General features: G+C 38.2%; 1 long non-coding RNA gene across 1 annotated transcript in view; it reads left to right on the top strand.

Annotated features, from left to right (window-relative positions):
- LOC120736805 overlaps positions 1-24763 on the top strand; it is a 38047-nt gene that overhangs the window by 3923 nt on the left and 9361 nt on the right. The window contains exons 2-4 of the long non-coding RNA XR_005696610.1: positions 7067-7238; positions 11951-12062; positions 13902-14044. This is a non-coding gene — a long non-coding RNA (uncharacterized LOC120736805). The remainder of the gene's footprint in view (positions 1-7066; positions 7239-11950; positions 12063-13901; positions 14045-24763) is intronic.

Raw genomic sequence — 24763 nt, 5'->3', positions numbered from 1 at the left:
AAAGTAAAAGATTCGGTCTTAATTATTTTGCTTTGTTTAGGTTGTAAAAGCTTTTGAGACATCAAGGTATTATTGTAATCAACCATGGGCTAAAAAATGTTTTGAGTATTCAACAAGTCTGCCATATTGTCAGTTGATTACTTTCCTGGATCTCACATAAAATAATCAAGAGGTCGTACTCGACAGATAAGTATATGGACCAGCTACCAGGCAAGATAGTTCATGAAAAACAAAACAAAACAAAACAAAACAAAACAAAACAAAACAAAACAAAACAAAACAAAACAAAACAAAACAAAACAAAACAAAACAAAAATTCCTACAATTAAAATCATTCTGTGCCTCATACAGTTTAATGTACCATATTAATCACCTAACACCCCACTGTCCCCTCACCACCACCACACTGCTCTGTAACATGCCTATACCAAAACTGGAGCTGGTCTGAATACTGAAGCAAATCACTACAAGTGTGCGTTTTTCTGCAAAGCTGGTTAACAGAGTTTGTATATGTGCATCTGTTTTGTGTGTGTCTGTGTGTGAGAGAGAGAGAGAGAGAGAGTTGGTTGCTGCTGAAAGTAATTTATTCGATCAATCACTCCATTTGATTCCTGTTTATTTTCAGGAGTTGCATGGTCACTTCAGCCACACACTGAGCTCTTTATGCACTGCCAAGGCTTTTCCCCTCAACCAATAAGACTGTATTTGGCTATAATTTGGAGAGGAGAGCGGTTCCAGCACTTCTCAGATATTTCATGGTTCCCTGCCTTTATGGTGAAATCCCCTCAGATCTGTTTCTTGTCAAACTGGCAGTGTGCAGACATGCAGGTATACCAGCTTCATACATACACTGATTTATATCAGTGCTGTGGGCTTGTTTTAAATGACTGCAAACACACTCCTGTGTGGAACTAATAGTTATCATCATACATAATTTGGAAAATAGGACAAAATATGCAGCCTCGTCTTTTAAAGGCATTACTATGAAGTAAGGATTTTATTTCTTTTCTTATTTTTATTTTGCCTACATTGGATAAGACTAATAAAAAAGCCTTTTTAGAGTAAACTTTTTGTTTAATCTTAAAACCTACAGTTGATATGAACTTTCATGCATAGTTGGTGCATCTTGTGATGCTGGTTGTTAACAATAAATTGCAAACCTAGCAAGAAATTAACTCGCTCCTTTGCAGTATTTTGTTACACCAAGCAACTAAGAAACCACCATGGGACCAATATGTAGGATCAGATAAACTTTGGTCTGCTCTGCATCAAAGTAGACAGATTGCTGGGCGGTATAATTGGATCATGATAACCAAATGCTTTTGATCATGTAATATTTGCAGCAGAACACAAATACCTCTTTTGCCAAGAAATAGGAGGGAAGATTTTGCTCCACCCCTAAAATAAATATAAAGGGGACTTGAATGTGATACCACAAATGTTATTTCAGTGTGAATAAGGTCAGAGCTTATTTTGGAAACTGGAAGCAGTAACACACAAAACAACATTTCAAATTACCCACAGAAATCTCTATAGCTCTCTGCAGGTTTTACAGTCCTGTCTGCTTGTTAAGTCTTTCAGTAAAGATAGCTTGGATGGCCAGGTTTCTATTTTTGTTCAAGAAAATATGTGAATTCATAAACTGAGTTTTGTCTTTGGGTTGAACCTGGGAGACTGTAAGATTCCTGTGTGAATCTTTGAGTTCTTACAATTGTATTTAAGCTTTCTACTTATGGCGAAAGTCTGCAGAATTTCCTTAATGTTTTTTCCTCATGCAACATTCTTCCTTTTTTTACAGTGCTGGAACTCGTATGTCAGGAAAGAATTTATTAAAAGCAACTGGAGTAATTAGCAATGTGCTAATGCTTGAATTTGTATCCATTCCTGTATGTAGGGTTTTTTACAGCACTTCGTGGTTTTAGTTGAAACACAAGGCCTGACCCCATGTCACTGGCCATATGGGCAGTAAATACTTCCATGATAGAGTCAGTGGTTGTACTGATACTGTACCAGAGAGAAATGTCTTGTTATATCACACTACACTGTGTATTTTATTGCATGGAGATGACAGACAATGACTTTTTAATGTGATTGGTGCTTTGTTTAACTGTGTTCTGATACACTGGCTTGAAAAGTTTACTTATTTTATTTTTTCTACAAACCTTAATCTTATACAATCTGGTGCCACTCAATAGCCCATAATTTTCACAGTTTGTATTTTAACATTTGTTGTAGGAAATGCACAACTTGAGAATAAATTTCATTTCAAAAAGTACTTAATTTCATTGAGATTTCAAATAAGTCATAAAAAACACAAGTGCTGGGTAACCTAAAATAAATGGGGCTGTTTTTAAGGTCCTTAGCCACACCTGTTCATTTCCTTCTAAAGATTCGAAAGATAAGCAAAGTCAATAGGACTTATCCTCTGGGCACAGTAAATCTGCCAAGTTTCATGGAAATCTATCCAGTATACCTTGAGACTTTTATCTCTACATACCAAATCTGTAAGAGACAGACAGAGAAATACCTAAAGTCAAGTCAGTTTCACCTTCTCGACACCATGGATAGCTGTAACAAATGAAAAAAAGTTGGCAATTCAGTGACTGAGATATTTCATTTTGAACCAAAGTGATGTACTAAATAACCATAACAACATTCCCAAGAGCAATGCTGTAACCATGGATAATGATAATAAGAATGCAAACATGCACAAAGAAAGATAAATTCTCTCAGACATCTGGTTGTTGTTTTCACAAAACACAAACCTCATTTGGGGACTTATTCATGGTGTCATCACTGGTCAGATCACCCCAGAAAGAGAAGCGTATCCTTTGGATAACATTGTGGTGCTGTTGCCTTGTCTTTGCAGTGTAGTTTTTTTTAATCTTTTTTTCATGCATTCAGTAAATCTGAATCCTTCAAAAGAGCCCATTAAATGTGTCTACTTTCATCATCTAAATGACTTCTCGGACTATGATTCAAGCCATCCATCAAACCTTTTGTTGCATTCTGCTCACTATTGAGGATAACATGAGATATTGTGGAGATGAAGGCAAGTGTTTACTTTGTAAATAGAAGTGTGCACAGTGTGCCACTCATTTGTTTTTATATGGAAGCATTAGATTTCGTGATAGCTTTTTAATTCTGCCTGCGGGGTACATTAAATGCCTGCAAACCTTCGTCCAGGAAACTAACAATTATACTCAATCGGAGCATATGGAAACCGCAGCTATTCAAAAAAAAAAAAGAAAAGAAAAGATGGGGCCTAAGCTGAGGAACTGCCTCATACATCATTACACAATATTGCTTATAGTGTTCCTGTTTATGCCCCTAATTCAACGTCTTACTTTCTAAAACTTTAGTTCAAATTAAATCTGGATTTGCACAGCTGTAACATTATTATATTTCTCAGTTCAAAAATGTCTCTTGAATCGGTGCATACAATATAGGTACTAAAAGCAAAGACTTATATTCTGAATGATCTTCATATGTATTTTCTCTCTGGACCATAAACTTTTCAGCTCCTTTAAGTCTACAATCTGCTAAAGATGTTTTTTAATGGCATTTGCAATTCTTCAAAAATCACAGTCTTAGAATATTGTACTGTGTTTAGGGGCTATATCTGTGTGGGACTAGATCAGATTTAAGCCATTTCTTTACATAATCTTTCGACTTAAATGTTCATTTGCAAATATATATTTCTAAACATACAGTTTTACATTCCCTGTATTATCTGCAGCCTTATCGAAATTACAGGCTAGATGAAGATCTTCCTGTTCTTCCTGTTCTGTGTTTTGAGGCCAACGTCACTGTGACCTTCTCACCCTGATTTCTATATAGTAGCCACACCTCATACTTCCTGGATGAAAAAACAACAAAGCAGTAAATACAGCGCGGCCGAGCAGCAGGCTGAGTTCACTCAGACGCTCACTACTCGCTAACTGAATCTGACTCCAACTGCCACTCACACAAAACTTATTTAAGTATCTTGTTCTTTAGTGATTTCTCGGAGGTGAGGGAACTGCCCGCTGAACTGAGAGTTTATTTTGTGGGTCAACTCTTTTCGCCACCATAAGCCACTGCAGTATGTTTAGATTTGCCCCAAAATCAAACTTTAGGTAAATTCTTCCGTAGCTCAGAGGAGAAAAGAGGCCATTACTGTATTTGAGTTTGCTATACACCAACCTACTGTGAAGCTATTTAGGATTTCATGATCAGGTTGCTTATTCTTATTACTAATGGTTTCCATATATTAGTCAATACAGTAGAGCTCATGACTTAAGTACATGTACGACTAAGTTGCCATTAGTGGATCTGCACATTTTTTTCATTGAGTGTATTATTCTCTGACATGCCTCTACAGACCACCCCGATAAAGAGCGAGACGAGCAGATAATGATACAGAACACGAGCTACGACGTATATCAGCTCTGGAGGTCCGTTCTAGTGAAGATGGGGCTGCTGGACGGTGAAGGGATGATGAGCTTTCACATAAGCAAGAGGGGGATTACTGTCAATTGCTCCTAAATTGCAATAATACCCGCTGCGGGGCCACCCACGCATGTGCTGAGAGACAAGTGATAAATTGCTACATATGTCCATTCCACAGTGGCAACTACTGATACCAGCACACTGCCCTCAACAATCTCCATTCCTCAATGCTGCCTGTACGGAAACAAGTTTTTACTGTAAGAGGTATTAAAAATCTAAAATTTAAACTTGGTTATGCGGGTTCAAAACAGTGGGCTGTCTCGTTTCCTTAATATGCATGGCAGGCTAAATATTTTTGTGAAAATCATAAAAATATCTCTAAATAATTAAGATCTGAGAAGTAGTTGAAAGTGCGCCTTTTACATTCACCTTAAAAATCCAGTTAAAGTTTAAACAGGATATATAAACAGCACAGGACCCCATTTTAAAGAATTCCTCCACACAAGGAAATTCTTTGCCGCTCAAGATAAACATGGCCTATCGTGTTTTGAAACTAAAACCTTCTGTGTGTTCTCATGAAGGAATAAATGGTAATTATTTCAGATCGAATCATTCCTCTGCCAAAGAGCCAAGCAGATGGCTAATCCAGTCTCAATATCTAATCAGAGCAGTCATCCTAATGACAGTATAATTTCATAAGAGGCCTTTGTCTCAGAATATTCAGGAGCAGCATGGGGAGATCGGAGATATTCATCATCAGCACAGATTGGAAACAGGCTCTAATAAATGACACATTTGCTTCCTGCCTGTCTGTGTAAGAGGAATGGTAGAATGCAGTGAATGTGGTACAGTGGGCTTGATTGTGTTGGTGTGTGTGTGGAGAGGCGGTGGCATGGTTGGAGTGTGTGGGTGGTGGACAGCTGCTGCACGGCTCTCCGTGTGCTTTTCTGAATATGCACGTGTATGTGTGATATGTGTACTGGTGTGTGTGCGTGGATGTAAAGGATGTGTGTGTCTGCCTGTGTTGTGTGTGTCCTTCAGAGTTTGGTTTAACTAATAGACGAGGCATTAATGGAGAATTTACACCTTGAGGTCAGGGCAGCAAAAACCTAATGAGTGCATGCCATGCAGCTGGTGTCTCAAACGTGCGTGTCTTTTCTTGCAGTTGTGTTTTAGTGCACTTTGATCATTTTCACATTTGTTTTTCTAGAGCAACAATGATGAATGTCTAATTCAAGCAAAAAAAAAAAAAAAAGGAATAAAGAGAAATGACAGCTATAAAATCACATGCGGCAGTAAAATCCAGTCCTGTTCCCGAGTGTGCATCGCATGGAGACATCCACCTGTGAAAAGACATATTATTTACAGCACTGCGGGAAGTCACAGCAGCCCAGCATGGACAGATAAAAAATATATACACGCATGAAGGCAGGATATTCTTTTAGCCAGCTCAATGCTCTGTGCTGTTTATCATGTCGAGTCTCAGCTCGATATTTCCGGCAAACTGCATGAAGCCTGACGTTGTGCTTCTACCTGGGGAAGGAGTGTCCTGGGGTCAGGAAGCGATTGCGACACACACACTCACACAAACACTTGTACACAAACACTGATACACAGTGAACTGGGGCCTGACTTCCTTACTCGTTCGCGCGTTATAGACGAGCAGACGTTAAATTCATTCACCTCCACACGCACACACAAGCACAGATGCGAGCTCCAGGTTTGCATTAGGATGACAGAGGGTGGAGGCGGAGTCATATTTACATCAGCCAGTGTAATATTATCAATAAAAGCCAAGAGGACAGCAGCTTGCCATAACTCACTTAGGCAGGGAGTAACACAGCTGCTCAGAGTTCATCTTCCTCTGACTCAACAGAGGGGATGAAAAGTTACAGCGGTGACAAAGAAGCAGTGGGGAAGGAAAAAGCAACGACACAGAAAGGATAGATTAAGAGAGTGTGTGATACTAATTTACAGACTGATATCCAACCTAAAGCTATTTTACCAAGTTGGAAAATAATAATAACTAATTGATTTGTGTGTACTGTTATTAGTTCAGGAAAAGTGAAAGGCCTACAAATGCCTTGTTTTCGCTAAACGCTGATTTAAAAACCTAATAAAACAGACAAAACTAAACAAGAGGAAATCAGAGCTATAAAACGATCTGTTGAAGGTTTGTCAGTCTAAGTGCAGACTAACCTTGCAATCAACTTTTTCCGCTTTTGGTTTCAATCTTTGGTGATGTAGTTCATGGCTACATTATTATGCCATATTGTTGCTCAGCACAAGTTACTTCTCCAAATAATTTCACACATTGCTGTGAGAATACTGTAGCAAACATACATCATGCAGTTTGGAGCACAGGTGATTCCACTAAACATTAGTTTGATCACATATCGTATTTGCCATAAACATAACAACATGTAAGGATTTCACACACACTATATCACCCAATCATCCATCTAATTTAAAAGGGTGTTCATTTTAAAGCTTGTCAAAAAACATCTGATTGCATGAAGAAACTGATTTTTTAAGTCAAGGACTGCGGTGAGCTGTTAACTTCAATGCAAGTCAGTATGAGTTCACTCTCATGCACGCTGCTAACTTTTTTTCTTTCTTTTTTATGTGAAATTAGGTGTCACGTCTCATTTTGGAAAGCTGCTCCTCAAAAACTTCATCACTGGCCTCCTAAGATTCACTGCGGACGCTGGCTGACCTCAGCGAGTGACCTCTCCAATCATAGATCAAAGCCGTCTGCTTCCCAGCTAGTCGGGTTAATCAGAGGACCACCCTGAAGAGCCAATCAGGTAACATCTTACTGGACTTTAAGGAATTATGCTGCATTTGACAGGCATACGTACATTTCCTTCAGTGATGTACTGGAGCACATGTTTGAGGTTTATAGGTTTTTTTCTAAGCATGTCAGTGAATCTGTTTTGGGGATCAAGTGCTTTGTTTTCAATTACATCAGTCATAAGTCCTTTTAATTTGCTTACATTAGGCTTTGAAAGACAAGGGCATGCACACAAAAGAAGAGTATGTGACCCAACTGTAGCAGAAGAAAAATAATTAGAGGCTTATTCATAAAGTAAATAACTCTAGAGGGCTAAAGCCTCATATTGTAAAATCACAAATTGCTTTTTGTTTGACTACTTAGAGCAGTTTCAACAACATTATTGAAATACAAATTTACAGTCTGAAAATAATGTCCAAGAACAAATATTCCAGTCAAAATGGAGCCCGAATAGTGTGAGTGAAATGTGTGTAAGTGTTGTGTGTGTTGTGATGCTAAGAATGGAGCACTTGTATCACTTGCCCCTGTTTCAGGGGAAGTGACATGAGATACTTAAAGACCAAAATTGCCTCACTTAGCCAAACAAACTGGCTCTCCTGACACACACACACACACACACACACACACACACACACACACACACACACACACACACACACACTTCAACACACCAACACAATCTTACATGCACACACACATCTAGAGCTCTCTAATGGCCAATAAACTCAGGATGTTCGTTCCTCCTCTCAGGCTCACAAAAACGAACAGCAAAATTATGAGAGTAAACGGATTCCACTGTAGCTCTGCCTAATGACCACACACACACAAAAACACGTACACACAGTTTGTGTGTGTGTGCGTGGGTCAGTGAAGGCTGAGGCAGATAGGATGTACATAATAACCCTAACATGGCTTTTATAAGCCTTCAGCTCTTTTGAAACGACCTCGACTGGGAGAGAACCCAGGCCTGCATATAAAAATACTGAACATACTAGAACATGACTTTGAAGTTCCTTCTGCTTGACATCAACAGAAGAGATACCCATGGACACATGTGTCCAAGCTATTATAGCTGACAGGAATACCTTTTGAGGTAACACTTGATCACAACCTCTGCTTATAAAGTCCAAATAATAGTTAATTGTACTTTAATAAATTTTTATTTTGCTTCTTTTTGAATGATTTTTATTTATATCATTCGTTTATAATGCATGTTTATCTATATCATCAGTTTGTGTAATACAATAATAATTTATGAATTATAATGTTTTATTACCACAGCTATAACAAATACACTTTACTAGTATCAACATTTTATATTCTCAGTTATGCGTTTTTAATGATCACCACATGTTATTACCATTTAATAGCAAATATTTCATTACTGATCAGCGAGCCAGTTCTAGTACCTAGAGCTTCAAATACTGCCAGTACTGCCTGTAATTTAGCGTTGGTTCTGCGACATGGCAATAGCCAGACTAGTGTTATTTCCAGCTGACAGTATTTTTATCCAAATCACAATCTTTTCCTATGCCTAACCAAACGTGGTCTCAAAACCTCACGGAACCTCGAGTAAAAGTAAACAAAAATGAGGGAAATAAAAAAATAAACAACAATCTACATGTGATTCACCCCAAACTTCTTTTTACAGATGTAAACACAAGTGACAACTTTGTAACATTCTAATAACCAGTTGATAAAATTATTATCACTTCATTATTTGTTAACAGTAACAACTATTAAATACAGTTTAATTATGAATTTACCAATTTAGGAATTAAGGTCATTTCAAAGTGTTTCCATTCAGGCTGGAAGTGATAACGAACGACAAAATGTTAAAGTCTTAAAGAATTCAGAAACTCAAACATCTTACTAAAAGTCATGAAACAGACGATTGTAAATGGCATACCAACACATATCTACCCTACTAAAGTCTGCACATAAATAACAGTATAAATGTTATAGAGAAGTACAAAAAATACACCCATGGAGTTTTGATACTGAGAAACAGACATCACTCCCAAAAATTTACAGGGCATTTCCTTCCTTGTGTTAATACTCCCACCTCTCCCATTTGCAAATTATTGTCCAGTCTCAGCTGGTAAATTTCCTTTACCTCCAAAGGACAACTTTTTTTTGCTCTAATCTCACCACAAATTTAAAGAATTCTGTCATTTTATATGGATGGGGAAAACATGGAATGGGTCATGCACACTGGAATCGTGTGCATCTCTGTGTGTGCGTGAGTGAGTGTAAGACTGAGACAGAATTCAAGCACCACCCACCAATACTTCTAATGGTTTCTTTCAGGACCATATGTCCTTTGCGTCAGCACAGCAACAGTACGGCCTCTACAATTACAGTCGGCTTCGGTGTGAAAGACAGACATGTTGTATAATAGGAGGTGGGAGGTGGAAGGTGGAGGGCATTAAGTTATGTGTGTAGAGCAGGAGGGAGCTGCAGAGCATTTTTGAAGAAGCAGATCTCCCTGTATTGCCTTACCATCAATAAATCTTGGAGCTCGCTATAGTGCTGACATAAATTAGCCTCCACCTACCCATCTAAAACCTAACTACTACCTAACCCCCCCCACCACCACCACCACCACCACCACACACAGACACACAGACACACAACTAAAACACCACCTCCTACTACACAAACCCTGTTTGAAACTTTCTTGAAGCTTTCTTCTTGCACACACATGCAAAACTCACAGCAGCAGAGACACCCACGGAGTTTGGGGTAATTAGTAGTATTTCTCGGTGGTGAGTGCATTTCCTCCTCAGGGTCACTGATAGCAAAACGCTTGTTAAACTTTATATTCCCTGATGGGGTGAGAAAGAGTGAAACAGAAGGAGAGTACACTCTCATTAACACAGTCCTCTGTGTGTGTGTGCATGTGTGTGAGTTTGAGCGTGCATCTGCAGCTGTCTGGCTGATGTCTCCATGCTTATAACAGGTCTTATAATGGTGAAAGATACTCATTAAGGTAAATTATCAAAGTCAGATTTCATTAAAGCAACAAGTAAACACAAAATCAATTATTCAAAGGATTTGTCTCAATTCTTAAATATATATATCGATAATTATTTACAAAGTTGTTTGGAAAAATAAATGGGAAAAAGCTATAAAATTATTTAAGCCCTATATTTTAATTTTAAACAGTAGAAATACAAAATACTAAATGCTGAAACTGAGAAATGTTTTTCTTTAAAAGGCAAGGATATAATCATTAATTTAATGAACAATCTTTCAAATAGTTGTGCCGGACAACGACAGAAAATATTAGAGAAGTGGAGTCTCTTAAAACCAAAGATGTGGAAGCATTACCACTTTTTGGGAGACTGTAAGAATTCACAAAGTCAACATTCAGATTTTTGTGATTTTATCATTATCAGTAAATATTATCATTAAAGTATTGTTATCCCAGAGAAGACTCTATACAAGCTGAAAACTAATACAGAATGGCTGCATGGCCCTCAGGCACCATTGTATTTGAAACAGACTACAGTGGAAATTACTGCATAGGCTCAGGACCTGTTTTAAAAACCACTGTCAGTGAATACAGTTTATTTCTGCATCCACAAATGTAAGCCAAAACTCTATCATACAAAGACAAAACTAAACTGGTACAAACAAGATCCAGAAACATTGCTGCCTTCTCTGGGCCCAAACTTATTTTGCATGGACTGAGGCAGAGTGGAAACTGTCCTGTGGTCTTATGAATCAAAATTCTTTTCTAGACACCTCATCCTCCAGACTAACGTGGAGAGAAGAACCATCTGGCTTGTTATTAGCACACAATTTAAAAAGCCAGAATCTGTGATGGTATGAGGGTGCATTAATGCTCATGGCATAGGTAACCTGCACATCTACGAAGGCGCCATTAATGCTGAGGAATATAAACAGGTTCTGGAGCAATATATCACTGAGAGAAGATCTGGTTTATTTTAACAAGACAATGCTCATTCTAAATATATTACAGCAGCATGGCCCAGTAGGAAAAGGTCCAAATGCTAAACTGGCCTGCCTAAACTGGTCCAGAATTGTACCCCATTGAAAATGATTTGTGCATTATGAAAACAGATGACAAAGGAGGAGATGATAAACCGTTGGGCGACTGAAATGTTGCATCAGGCTGTTTGCAATTTTTAGAAAATCACAAACATTTTAACAGCTTTTGCAGTGTTATTTAAAGAAACAATGGAAGAAATCAGTGCAAAACATGCAGATGTCAAATTCAACATTAACATTTTAAAACTTTTTTATATTGTCTTTATACTACATTTAATTGTGTAAAGGCTTGAAATTGTTTACAAATTATTGCACCGGTTTATTGTCATTTAATAAATGTTGTTATATTGTAGCAAAGTCAAAGAAATACACATATAATAATTCTGTAATGACTATAATAAATCTGCCTATAAGTGTTACAAAAAGAAGGAATTTGAAAGACATAAAAATGAATAAAGTATTCCCAGAGTGATTACCTCTGTGTACACTGGCTAACTCCATCAATATCGAACAATTTTTGTGTTCTGCAAAAGAAGGATGTGGGAAATTTTAATGGACTCAGCAAAAAAGAAGCTGCACTGAGGCACTTTGACATTTTAAAACACACACACTTTTGGGGAATTAAAGAGATTCTGTAGATAGGTCTGAAAGCTTATCCTGTGCACCTCAGCAAATTCTAAAGCTCTTTTTCTTATGTGATCATTTTAGGTAATTTAATAAATTCCCAGAGCTCTGGGTGGAATTAGAAGAAGCTAGACTTTGGTCAGAGGAGAGCTTTTAAGAAAGCTGGGATCGTACATCAGAGGCCCAGCAGTCGATGGTAATGTAATGAACGTTTACATTTACCTGCTTCTCACCTTTCCTGTTGGTATATACCCACAATCTAAACTGCACTTGTCAAAGCATCAGTCCAGTTTGTTTTCATAAATATGCTGTATCTCTTTTTTTCCATCTCTCTCCTCCATGCTCCTGCTCGAAAAATTAGATATTTGGTGTTTTAGTGAAGGGCTTGAGGTGTGGTTAGCGTACGCACGCGTGTGTGTGTGTGCAAGCACGTTGGGGTTGGGGTTGCAGAGAGCTGCTCACGATGCCAGAACTAGCACTTCTGGTTGGAAAAAAGGAGTCTGAGTTTTCGTCAGACGTGTAGGGAAGACAGACAGGGCGAGGGAAAGGCTTTTTGAAAGTGCAGTCCAAAAGCAACAGAAAACACTCCCTCTTGACCATGTGGTCAAAAATGGGTGTAGAGGGAGAGGCGGCATCTGGCGTGATGCCTGGAATGAAAAGAAGCAAATATACCCTCCTCGTCCTGCAGTGTGCACCTTATATTGCCAGCTGCAAACCGTGTGTAGACGAAGAGAGACAGGAAGGTAGAGGGAGAAACAGGTAGAGTCAAGAGCAAGACGCAGGCAGACAGATAAAAAGCGGATCAGCAAGAAAGACAGACAGACAGACAGACAGAGAGACAGATTCACATATAAAAGCGCCAGGAAGGAGTATACTGAGAAGCGTGGAGGCATATCATGAACAAGGTCAGAAAGACATCGCTTGGCAGAACAGGAAATGATACAGGATATATCTTCTCTCTCTCTCACTTGCTCTCTGTGCTCTCCAAGGCCTGTGCTGTAAGTGACAGCGCTGCAGAGGGAAGTTGACATTGCTGAAGTATGAATTTCACCCATTTGTGTTTTGCGGAAAACACGGAATCGAGGCTGTCTGTCTGGATCAGGGGCTAGGCCCTTGACCTTTTAATGACCCCTTCTGAGCAGACGGCAGGATTTTATTGGCCAGTCAGATTCAATTTATTAAACACTATGCAACTCTATTCGAAACTTCTTAGTTATTCTTTCCAAATGTGGTTGTGATATCCATTTGGAAATGGATATGAAAGATGTTCAGCGTCTTTTATGACCACTTTTGGACCTCTTACTTTACTTTACGTGCTTTGCTTACTGCTTTTTTAGATAAACCAGCGTGGTCATGTATTTAAAAATAAAGGATATTTTTAAATACTGTATATATCATTAATCAGCCTGAAATGCTTTTTTAAGCCCAGCACAAATCCAGCACGTGGTCAGAGAGTCAAAACAGAGCAAAGGTGTGATTACTTGGAAATAATTGGAAATAAATCAATACAAGAGCAAGCTTCACATCAATGTTTTTTAACCATGCGAGGCAAAAACTGCTCTAAATATTACGTTGAAATAAATGACTCATGCAGCAGAACCCAGGCAATAAGAGGCCTTAATCTGGAGCCCAAATAAAAAGCACTAACATATCTGCATACACATGTATATTGACACACATGCACGGGCAGAACAGTGGGTAATACAATACACACAGCTATGGAGTGGTGGGGTAAAGTGAGACCTTCCTGTAATCAAAAGAAACAGTGTGCTATAATAAAGCCCATTTTGAAACGGTCTATGGCCTGAGGGATCAATCCTTCTGTTGGAATGAGGAAGAGAAAATGGACACTAAGCTGTGTCTCACAAAAAGAACAGAATAGAATAAAGTAGAATAGAGCGCTACAGAAGTGGATGATTGTACCGTCTTAATAACACTATGTTTTGTTGACTTGAGATCTCGTTTCTGTTCTTCCTTTGTCCTCTTTTACCTTCTTCCCTCTTCTTTTGTGGCATCTTCTCTCCTGATGTTGCAGGTTGCACTTCGTTTGCGAGTCTCTTGGGCGACATCCATCAGCTGAATGGATAGAGGCTGTGCAACAGCAGCGCTACAGCAAAAAGAGGGCAGAGGGTATTACCTTTCCAAAAACCACAGAAACACCAGTCTGGAATCAATCTGGTATCACACTACTAGCTCTAAAACACACACAAAAACACACATTTTAATCTTTAACCCTGGTGAGTTTGCTCGCTGCAATTTTTCATCTGCGTGAGTTTATGCGTTGTAGTATCGTGTCAGGCCCGGGATATGGTTCTCTGCTATATCTTTGACTTCACCTGCAGCTGAAGCTCTTTACCAGAGCACTGAGAGTTAACTGCTGCCATAAATAGTCAAAGGAGTGTGTGCAGTGATCTGCGGGGCAGTACAGGGCAAAGATATATCTGACAGGAAAAGAGCAAATCATCTCTCCTTGCTACCTGCTGTAAAAAATCCAGTTTCAATGCTTCAGATCAGCCTTCAGATCAGAGACCAGTTGATTTTGAAGAAATCCAAAAAAAGGAAAGTATGAGGTGTCTCTGGCATACTTAATTTGATTTGTAAGGCTCTGTCTCAAAAATAGATCACACATGGGCAGAGCGTTTACACAGGCAAGTTCATCATTACATTACATACTCTGAAAGCTGTACTACTTTCCACCTTTGCTGCTGTGGAATTTTACATCAATTTCAATTTAGGATTTCTTCTGTATCTCTCTTTTTTTAAATTTGTCTTTGATGTGGCAGCTGGTCAGTTATTGGATATAATATCACCATTAGCTATACCAGAAGGACAAAAATATTATTTTTAGAAGGCTAACTGTTTTATTTATTATGTGTTTCATCAAGCCATATGAAAAAGATATTTTAAGCAAAGTCATGTTTACTGTATTTAACAGCTTTCATGACGAATGCTGATCCTTTTTGTTGGCAAACCTCCATAAAGCTCATAAGCAGGAATTATTTCCTAATTTGAACATGCTCTATTGAGTATTGGGTGAGACTCTGGGGCCGTAACACTCCAATAAATGAACAGACAGTGTATTGTTCCTCTGTGGCTCTTTGCTGCCTTTCCTGCTTAATTAAAGGTTAATTGCATAGAATAAGTCCGCATTTCTATTTCCATCGACGCAAAGCTGAGTTTGTGAGAGGGCGGCAAGGATATCTGGAATTTATCAACTTTACCTAACTCAGTGTGTGAGCAGGTACAAAACATGTGGGAGAGGGTATATGTGTCACACAGCATATGCACACGGCACACAGACACACACAGAAAAATTCAGAACTCCCTCTGCCATTTTTAATCAAGAATTTGATCCCTCATTCCATCTGGGTTTTCTGACTTGGTGGGCTGCAGTGTGCACACAAGAACACATGCATACATGAAGCAGCTAAACACACACAGAGATACACATATATATACATGGAGATGCAAACACTGATAGATAATCTGTGGGGTGGCTAAAGCTGGGACCACCAACTGCATGCTGAGAATTTTGCCTGAGCCATCAAGCAGCAGATGGTACTAGTCTATTATTCGACATGGGTTGCACACACGGAAAGATAAACACATGCATATAAAGTTGCTTAGAAGCAATGTAATTAGCAAGTATTGGAAGAGCATGCACGAAGAGCTCTAGTATATTTCAGTGCAACTTCAATATGATCTCCCTGTTTCGTGTCTTTGTTCTGTTTGGGCTGATTTAGTGAGTAAATCCTTGTCCTTCTGTCAGAGGCCTCCTTATCCTTTCGTGATCACCTGTGCTCATTTAGCAAATAGGCTCTTGTGTGTTGCATGTGCATGTACGAGGACACAGGTTAAAAAGATAACATTTGGTGGACCACCTGCCAGGAAGCTCAGTTTGCTAAATACAAAGTCTCATCTTACCCAATACTGTGAGTGTGTGCATCGAGGGTTTACAGTTGACATGAATGGCTGAAGAGCAAAAGTGTTTGATTACTGATAAATGTTATGGAACAAGAACTACGTAAAGAAGATGAAGTGCAAATGACACATGCTGTGACTTTTTAGCAGTAGAGCTGACATTTGAGCACAAATCAAAACCAGACACAAAACCATGCAATTTCCATGCACAAGCCCTGTCATCATTTCAGTAAGATGTTTTTCCATACTGCTATAAACCCTAATTGTTACTGTAACTTCAACTATTAAAAAAAACAAACTTAAATCATCACTTTATAGCGACTACGTTATTAACTGATTTGAATTCTTAAATGAGGCCTATGGCAGGATCACTCAACCACTCATCACCTTTGCTTATCATTAGTGCAGTGCCGCAAGGCAAGTGTTACTACTAAAATGGCCATTAACAAGTTCTGCTACCAGCTCTTTGCCCCATAACCTGGAGTGTCTACATCATTAGGTCTAACTGGCTTCACTGATCATAACTCACAGGGAGGTTCACGTGCAGAAAAAAAGATGGAGACAGGTACAGATGGAAAAGGGGAGAATTAAAATGTAAAAATGCTCAGTCTTCTATTGCTAAATGGACTGGTTCTCATAGTCAACTTGTCTCATTTACTTTCGTTCTAAGCTCTTTCTAACTAACATTCACACACATTCGTCCATCAGAGAGCAACTTGGGGTTAGCATCTTGTTCAAGGATATTTGGCATGCACTGGAGCAGACAGGGAACGAACCACCAACTGTCTGATTAGTAGGTGACCTGCACTACCGCCTGAGCTACAGCCATTCCATGTGTGCATATGTGCATTACTGATGAGGAGTTAAAGACATTAAGGATGGAATTAACAAATTTTTTGCTTTGGCGTAAATGTGTAAGGGTGTGGCAACATGTACGCTCTGTATTTGTGGGTCCACATGACTTAGAACCAGAGGAATTTTAATTGTCTGAAACAAAGGAGGATTTAATTTTTTCCCAGTACATCTATCTTTCACTCCTTCGCTCTCCTTTGCTTCTTTTTTTTCACCGTCCTTTCTTCCATGAAACAATAAAATCGTCTGGCCTCTAAGTTATGGAGAGCTTTTGAAGTGGCTAGAGGAGCCAGTAAATTTAGTGGGCACCTTTGGGAGTCGGTTCAGTGGTGCAGTGGCTGTACCTATATTTCATGTGTTCATGTGCTCGTGCCTATGTGTGTGTGTGTGTGTGTGTGTCTATGTGTATGTTTGAAAGTGTATGCGTGCTCACATGAGTCACGGCTGTGCCTGCGTTTCTGTGTGTGACACAAATGTGCTTAGATTTGGTGTGTGCACTTGAATATGTGTGTGTGTGTGTATGTGTTCATGTGGCTCTCTATTTCATAGTCATGCTGATTTGTAGCCGTCTACATCACGTTTCCCAGGACACCATAAATCTCATTGGACAAACTGCATTGGAGATAGTGTGTGTGAGTGAGTGAATAAAATAGCATGAGGTCTATGTATTGTGTGATCATGGGCACACCACTGACCATCTGTGCCTGTAGTATTTGCTATATAGTGATAGTTGGCCTTTAATAGAGGTTACTCAGTAAAATTGATTGGTAGCAGATGCATTCAATTGGTGAAGAGAATAAATGAAACCTAGACTGAACAAACGGGGAAAATGCATTTCTCTGTCTACCTTCTTATTTCTTTACTTTGGCATTTGCATCTCTGTTTTACAAGAAAGTGAGTTAAAACAACAGTGCAAGGAAAGGCAAACTATTTAAACATATATTTTGCATTTTCCACATTTTTGTGACATTACCTACATACTAAAGTGTTCACAGGACATATGTGGACAAGTATATAAAAGTGAAAGAATAGGTTGTTGGACAAAGCTCACTGAATTCAAGTATGGTAGCAATGGAATGCAACCATTCAAATTTCTTGTCTCCTACATATACCATGATTGGTTGTAAGTGATATTATTGCAAAGTTAAAGTATTTGGGAACCACAGCCACGAGGAGCAGATCATGTAAAGTTACAGAGCGGGGTCACCGAGTGCTGAAGCGCATAGTGCGTTAAAGTTGCCAACATTTTGCAGACTCAATAACTGCAGAACTCCAAACCTCCTCTGGCATTAACATCAGCACAAAACTTCCCTGCTAGCAGCTTCATGGCATGGATTTCTATCGCTGACCAGCTCCTGTAATTGTGATGTGTAGGTGGACCAATACCTTTGTCCAGTGTTTCAACTACTATGCTAATGCTAATGAGAAAAACAGCTGAGCTTTTGCAATATACTGAAGTACTGATGCGTGGTATCCCTCCCGTTGTTTGTTGCATCCCCAATACAGTGGATTTATAATAATGTATAAAAAAAACTGTTTACTACAAGATACTACTAGAAAACATAGGTTTATGAAAACAGAATAGAAGATGTGGACACATAAATATGATATTTAGTGGTAAAAAGTGTCTTTATGTTGCTTTTTCTCCTCTGCTCTTTTTTGTGTCTTTCCACTCCTCTCTATGCTTCGCTCTCTCTCTCTCTTTCTCACTCTCTGTCTTTGCTCTCTCAGTTTTCCTAGACACCTGTGCAGGTCTAATGTTTCAGCCGAGTCCCTGAAAAATAAATGCGGCGCTCCAATCTCTTAATCCACTCGGCTCCATGTAACCACGTCACATGACACCACGATGGACGCCACCGTCTTGATGCCTAGACAACACTGGAGGGAGTGATTGTTTTGTGCGTGTACATGTGAGTTTGTATGTCGAGTCTTTTAGGAAACAGGGCCAAGGAAGAAAGAATTCAAGGATACAGTATGGAATTGCTTCCCTGACAGTTTTAGCTGTATATTAGGTTTGTGTTTGCATTCTAATACTGTATATAGGTGTGTCTTTTTCATGTGTTTGGTTTTGGGATTGCATACTTTATGGCAGAAAATAGGTAAAGTTGGAAGACCAATCTTTTCTAATTTAAATCAAGGTCCATGTGTATGTGTGTAAGTGTGTGTGTGTGTATGCGTGTATGTGTGTTTTGGGATGATACCCAATCCACAGCAATCAGTCTGACCTCCACTCTGGAGTGAACTGCTCTCAATGATTAATGGATCTGCCTCCGTGCTTGGTTGCCAAGGCAACCCGAAACCGGATAGCCCTCAGGAATTCGCTAGCTCGCCCTCAAACTTACGTTGTGTGTGTATGTGTGTTGCTAGGCTGTGGGTGGGAGACAGAGTGAGGCTAACAGTGACTCTTTGGAAAGATGGAGTTGGCTATGGTGAAGGTGGGAAAGGAGGTCCGGTTCAGTCAATAAAAGAGGGTGATTTCCATTCTGCATTTTTCAGCGCGTTATTGTTTTCTTAAATTTATATTACACATTTTAATGTACTGTCAACCGTTCTGTCTTAAACATTTGTGTCCAAAGCAAGTATTATTTTAGGCCAGAGATACCATAGTATGTAAAATTACACCATTGTTATGGGCCACCTCTGTGTCGGTATGTGGTTTAAATCACAAGGACCATTATTCACTTTCAGTGATCTGTAGTTTCTGCCAAATAGTTATTTATACAACTAAAGGTTCGTGACAGTAATTAAGATTCGTGCATAATTATTTCCATTTGCGTGTGTACATTACTATTTACTATGCTATGTGAGTAGAAGGTTGGGCAATGCCCTTAGTCCATTTGAAACTAGTGATGAGTAAATCCATGTTAACAAGATGGCAGCTCTTAAGTTGAAGTGCTGCTGCCCAGCTTGTGGATTGTATGCTTGACAGACCAACTTAACACTACAGTGTTATTTTCAAAGGGCCTCTTAACACTTTATTGATCTGGAGACCATGGGACCTCATTAGATGAAGGCTCTGGGTTAGCGCAGTATGCATGCAGTGTGTAGTGGTGCTTTCATTACTGATGGACTAATGATATACATCTATATATATATGCATTTCTTTTTGGTGAGGAAATAACCAGTTTCAGCAACAAGGAAACACTTTTTTTGTCATCTTACATTGTACTGTGGTCAATTGTTGTTGTTTTTTTAAACTATAGACTCAGTATCTTTAGCGTATCTGCCCTGATTAACACATTTACCTTCCAATGAAAGATCCCTGGTTCAGGAGAAGCCACAAAGCCAGTTCCCCCCACAAACTCGCACAACTTCAAAGTCTTCAAACACTAATCACAAACACTGTTGTATGTCTAGGCACAGATCAATAAACAATGAGGTAAAAAAAATCAAAAATTAAATAATTATTATTAAATAAATAGAATAACAAGATCAAATTCAAGATCAAGTGTTTTAAAACCAGTAATCATAGAAAAATAATCTAAATAACCCCTGTCTGAAAGGTTTTCAGTGTCTATTGGTTCTACACTGTGGTGCAAGGTAGCAGCAACCTGAACTCACATGACAAAATGTGGTCAGGACGGTTGATGGCTGATGGCTTTTTGCTTTCTTTATCACCTGATTTTCCCTCATGCTGGTGTACTACTAGTGCCAGTCCTAAGGTCAGTTAATAGGAGGGTTGTGTCCAGAAGGACAAATAAAACATGCAAATCCATCTGGTGTGACAACCATTTAGGAATGTAGGAAAGTAAGGAAGGAGCCAAATGTATCCTTTTCTGCACTAGAGTGCTCCATGTATGTTTTCACATACAAGTAGAACATAATAAAGAGTTTACCATAAGTGCATCCAATGCATTTGTTCAGATGGGTGTCTTGAATCTCTGGCATTGTGTTAGCTGAATGATAACTCTCTCTAAATTTTCTGCCCTGTCTTTACTCCATTAGACTTAATGGAGGAACCAGGTTATCAAATTCAGGATTAAATTCTGACAAATCTAGTGATGCATCTGTGAGCTTTATGAGTTTCAAGGCAATCAACATTTGGTGTCTGTTACATAGCTCTAAGCATATCAGACTGCTGGTGGATTTAGTTGTGTGTCATCAGCATAGCAATGAAAGCTGTTCTTGTTTCATGAGGAAGTTACTTTATGTCAACATATGATATATGAGACCCCACCAACGTTTGTAACTATAGACAGTATAAAAGATGGACTTAGCCACCGAGACATTTTTGTGAAGCTCCATAACCAGCCCAGCGCCATTTTGGTATTTTGAAAATGGATGTGATGAGCGAGGGGTGGACCTAAGCGTGAAACTGCACACTCATCGGCAAACAACCACAATATAATTCTCTATATGGAGTGAATGTTGTATTGACTGGCAAATTTATATGGTGTCAGCAACAAACTTTCATTTTACTGGTTCACCTATTTTCCTACCCTCACATATGTTCATGAGATATGGGCAATAACCAAAGAATTCACACAAGTGCCTGAGTTTCTTCTCTAGGGTGGCTGGGCTCAGCCTTCCGTGTTTAAAGGAAACAGTTGATGTGGGTTGTGCATCTGGTTTGGATGCATCCTGGTTGCTTCCCTTTACCTGAAAGTAGATCCAGAACCTGCTGGAGAGATTGTATCTCTCCAGCAGGTTCTGGTTCTGGCCTGGGAACATTTCATGATCCCCCAGGAGTACCTTAAATGTGTTTCTGAGCAGTAGAATAACTAGAATAACCTGCTTAGCCTGTTGCCACTCAAACTCATCAGGAAAGCGTTTACGAAGGTCACAGTTCATGACTGCCCTCGCGAGTAAAGACAACTGCAGTGTTTGTGTTTTCTAACTCAGGTGTCTTAGCTGAAGAACTACGGGGTGATTTAAAGAAATCCCCTGTCACAGTGGAAACATGCAGATACAGAAAAAGAGCAATTTAAGACAGAGCATTACTTTTTATTTCACTAAGACAGTAAATTTTAGGAATGCTACCTGCATATATTTGTTTGAGAGATGAGAATTGAACCTCTTGCATTGCATGCAAAATATAATGCTTAGCAATAATCATTGGTCAGTCTCACTAAAACAGTCCCAAAGCTATAACTTAGAGACTGTCCAAAAATACTGTGTAATGTGGCCTTGTCTGTGTATCGTTCATATGTAATCTTTGAGAATTGGGATGTGATCTTTGAAGATCTAAACTTATCCCATCCATCCATCCATCCATCCATCTTCTGTTTATCCGTCTTAAAGAGAATATGATAAAATGCCAAAAATGCTAAATGTTTGATTGATCTCTTATAGAGTAAAATGGAAGATCTACTTGACATGAGGAGTGGTTATGTTGATAGAGTTTCTCCAGGAATGCTTGGAGAGAGAGAACTTCAGAATAGCACTGTAGAATTGTAGGTTGGTAATCTTAAGTAACAAAACTGTGGTATTCTAGGTTACTTTTTTAGTTTTAAAGTTGTAACATTGTTGAAAAGATTTCATGAATATATCTGAGAATAACATGTTAATAAACTTTTTTTTAAAATTTAATCTTCTTTTGAATTAAAATGTGGACTGTAATTTCTTGTAATAAAACAGGTTGTGTGAGCAATTTTTGGTGAAATAAATTTTTTGGCTAAGAAAAAGACATACTTCACAATAACAAATAAGTCAGGTAATTTACGTGATAATACGTCTGCTAAAATAAATATTGTCTACAATGTTTATTTTACACAGATCATATATCTATGGATATGAATTTCATGGGATTTCAAAGTGTATCTACTTCTCAAAGAGACCACAAGTTATTAATAAAAATCAGCAAACTCAGTAAAGCTGTTAAGTTAGAAAAGGTTGAATTCATTTAAAGTTTTTTAAAGTAATTTATACTCCAAAACAATTTTCTGATAAATATTTTGTTTTTACCGACTATACTCATTGCACACTTAAAATTCTTCACGTTTTCATGTACACATGTGTGTTTGTATGTTACTGTCTAGGTTTATGCGTGCATAAGCTGAGTGACAGACGCAGTGGGGGTATCTGTGGCAGTGTGTCAGGGATGTAAACCCAGACTGACCTGGTCTTCTATTACCCTCCAGCTCTGTCAGCACACAAACATACACCTGCAGAGAGACATGTTAAAAAGCATAAAAATAAAAGCATGTTATGCTTTTATTTTTCTGTTACTGATGAAGCTTCCTGTGCACTCACACTAAGACTGGTAGATCGCTGCTACTTCACCAAGATGATGCTGGTGTGATTATAATTAAGATAAAAAAGCAGCGGACACTGATCATTTATCAGGGTTTTAACCAGGGAAGTATTATCAGAAAGATTTATATTTTATTGGCATTTTCAAGCACTTCTGAATGCAGGAATAGAAAAACAGACATTTAGCTCTAGAAGTATAATTAATTCACAGTCTTTAAGTGTACAGTGGATTGTAAGGGTTACTAAAAATTGTTAGCATTTTCTTGTATTAAAACTAAAAATATTTGCTTACTGCACGATCTCATTGGTCCTATTAGACAAATTTTGAGTACTTGTGGGTAGATTACAATACCTTATGATCTAGATCTTGTGATCTCTGATTTGGAGTGTTTTAGTTAGATGGATACTCCTGTAGTCATCGATGCAGCTATGTCACCCTGGTAGCAAAGTAAAAACATCAAATGAGTCTATGGTGTTTCCTCTCTTAGAACAAACTTGATGTTATCCTTACTTTCCTTAAGAAACTCAAACTCAAGAAAGTCCTTCCAGGACTCAAACAGCCCTTTCCTGAAAGTGTTTTTCTGAATGGAATCAGACACTAAAGAGAAGTTGCAATTTAAATCCCAGCTTCTGATTATTGTTATTATTATTAAGATATATATATATTTTTAATCTAAAGTGAGAAACTAATCACAGTACCATCAAACACAAAATTTGTACCTTCAATAGAGAATCTGGTAACAGCCAGAAATCCAAAAACGACTGTCGTGAAAGTTAATTTAGTCACATGTACTTACATAAAAGTGATGTTTATTATTAAATGCTAAAAAATATACTTGTTTGATTTTTGAGAGTGTTAGAATAAATGTAATTGTACCTATTTGTTGGTAAACATATTTGCAACAATTATATTACAGTTATACCTTCTTTCTACTCTCAAATTATTTGTACCTTTAAAAAAAAAACATAATTCTCAGGTTTTCATATTCCAGCTGTAAAATGTAATTTTGAACATGAAATATTATCCAATTTAATAAACTATTTTAAGTTTCATAGATAAAGTCTTTTTTGTCTATAAACTGAGTGGATGTTAATACATTAACTTTACACAGTCCATAAACACAGTAACAGTGTTGGAGACAACTAATACATTCAGTGCCTCCATAATGTGGCTGTGGCTCACAAGTGAGTTAAAAGTGCTTAGACGCAGAAAAAAATGAATGTGTGTGTGAATAGGTGAATGAGGATTATAATAAGAAAGTGCTTTGAGTCCTTAAGCAAAGCTGAAAGGAACTAGATAAGTATCGGTCTATTTACCTTAAACTTAGCGACGTAAGTCATTAATCTAGGAGGTTATACAGACCTACATGTGCACACATGATTTGCAATGCCATTCGTTTAGGTGCGGTGAACAGGCAATCTTAATCCACTTATCCAAACTGTTTAGCTTCTGATGCTTCTGATATATATGCAAATCATATGTATAATGTATGTAAAATCACGAGTTGTAAAACAAATCTTTAAATGTTAATGGTAACTGAGTAAAGGGCTTTTGAAAGTACACACACATAATAAAACACTATACTTTGATAATACTTTGGGGTGGGATAAATGAACAAAAATGAAATCAAAATGTTTTTGTCTTTAAATATTTAAATACACAGTTTAATCAGAATTTATACAAACAGGAGCTTCTGGCAGAAGAAGTGTAAGTAGGCAGAAGAAAATGAACTCTACACTGAGCGCTGCCAGATATACAGTGGTAAATATATGTGTAAGTGTGTGTGTGTGTTAATTTGATGTGTCTATAAACAAGCTGAAGTCAAAGAAAGTTTAAGTGGACAAACTGTACAGCAATCAAAAGCAGTTATGGAACATCTGACATGTCTTTTCATCTGAAATAGTCAAGGTGGGGAAAAAAAGAATCTACAT

Source organism: Simochromis diagramma, unplaced genomic scaffold (assembly GCF_900408965.1).
Source record: "Simochromis diagramma unplaced genomic scaffold, fSimDia1.1 OVJJ01000330.1, whole genome shotgun sequence".
Taxonomy (NCBI): domain Eukaryota; kingdom Metazoa; phylum Chordata; class Actinopteri; order Cichliformes; family Cichlidae; genus Simochromis; species Simochromis diagramma.
This window is presented reverse-complemented; position numbering and strand designations above follow the sequence as displayed.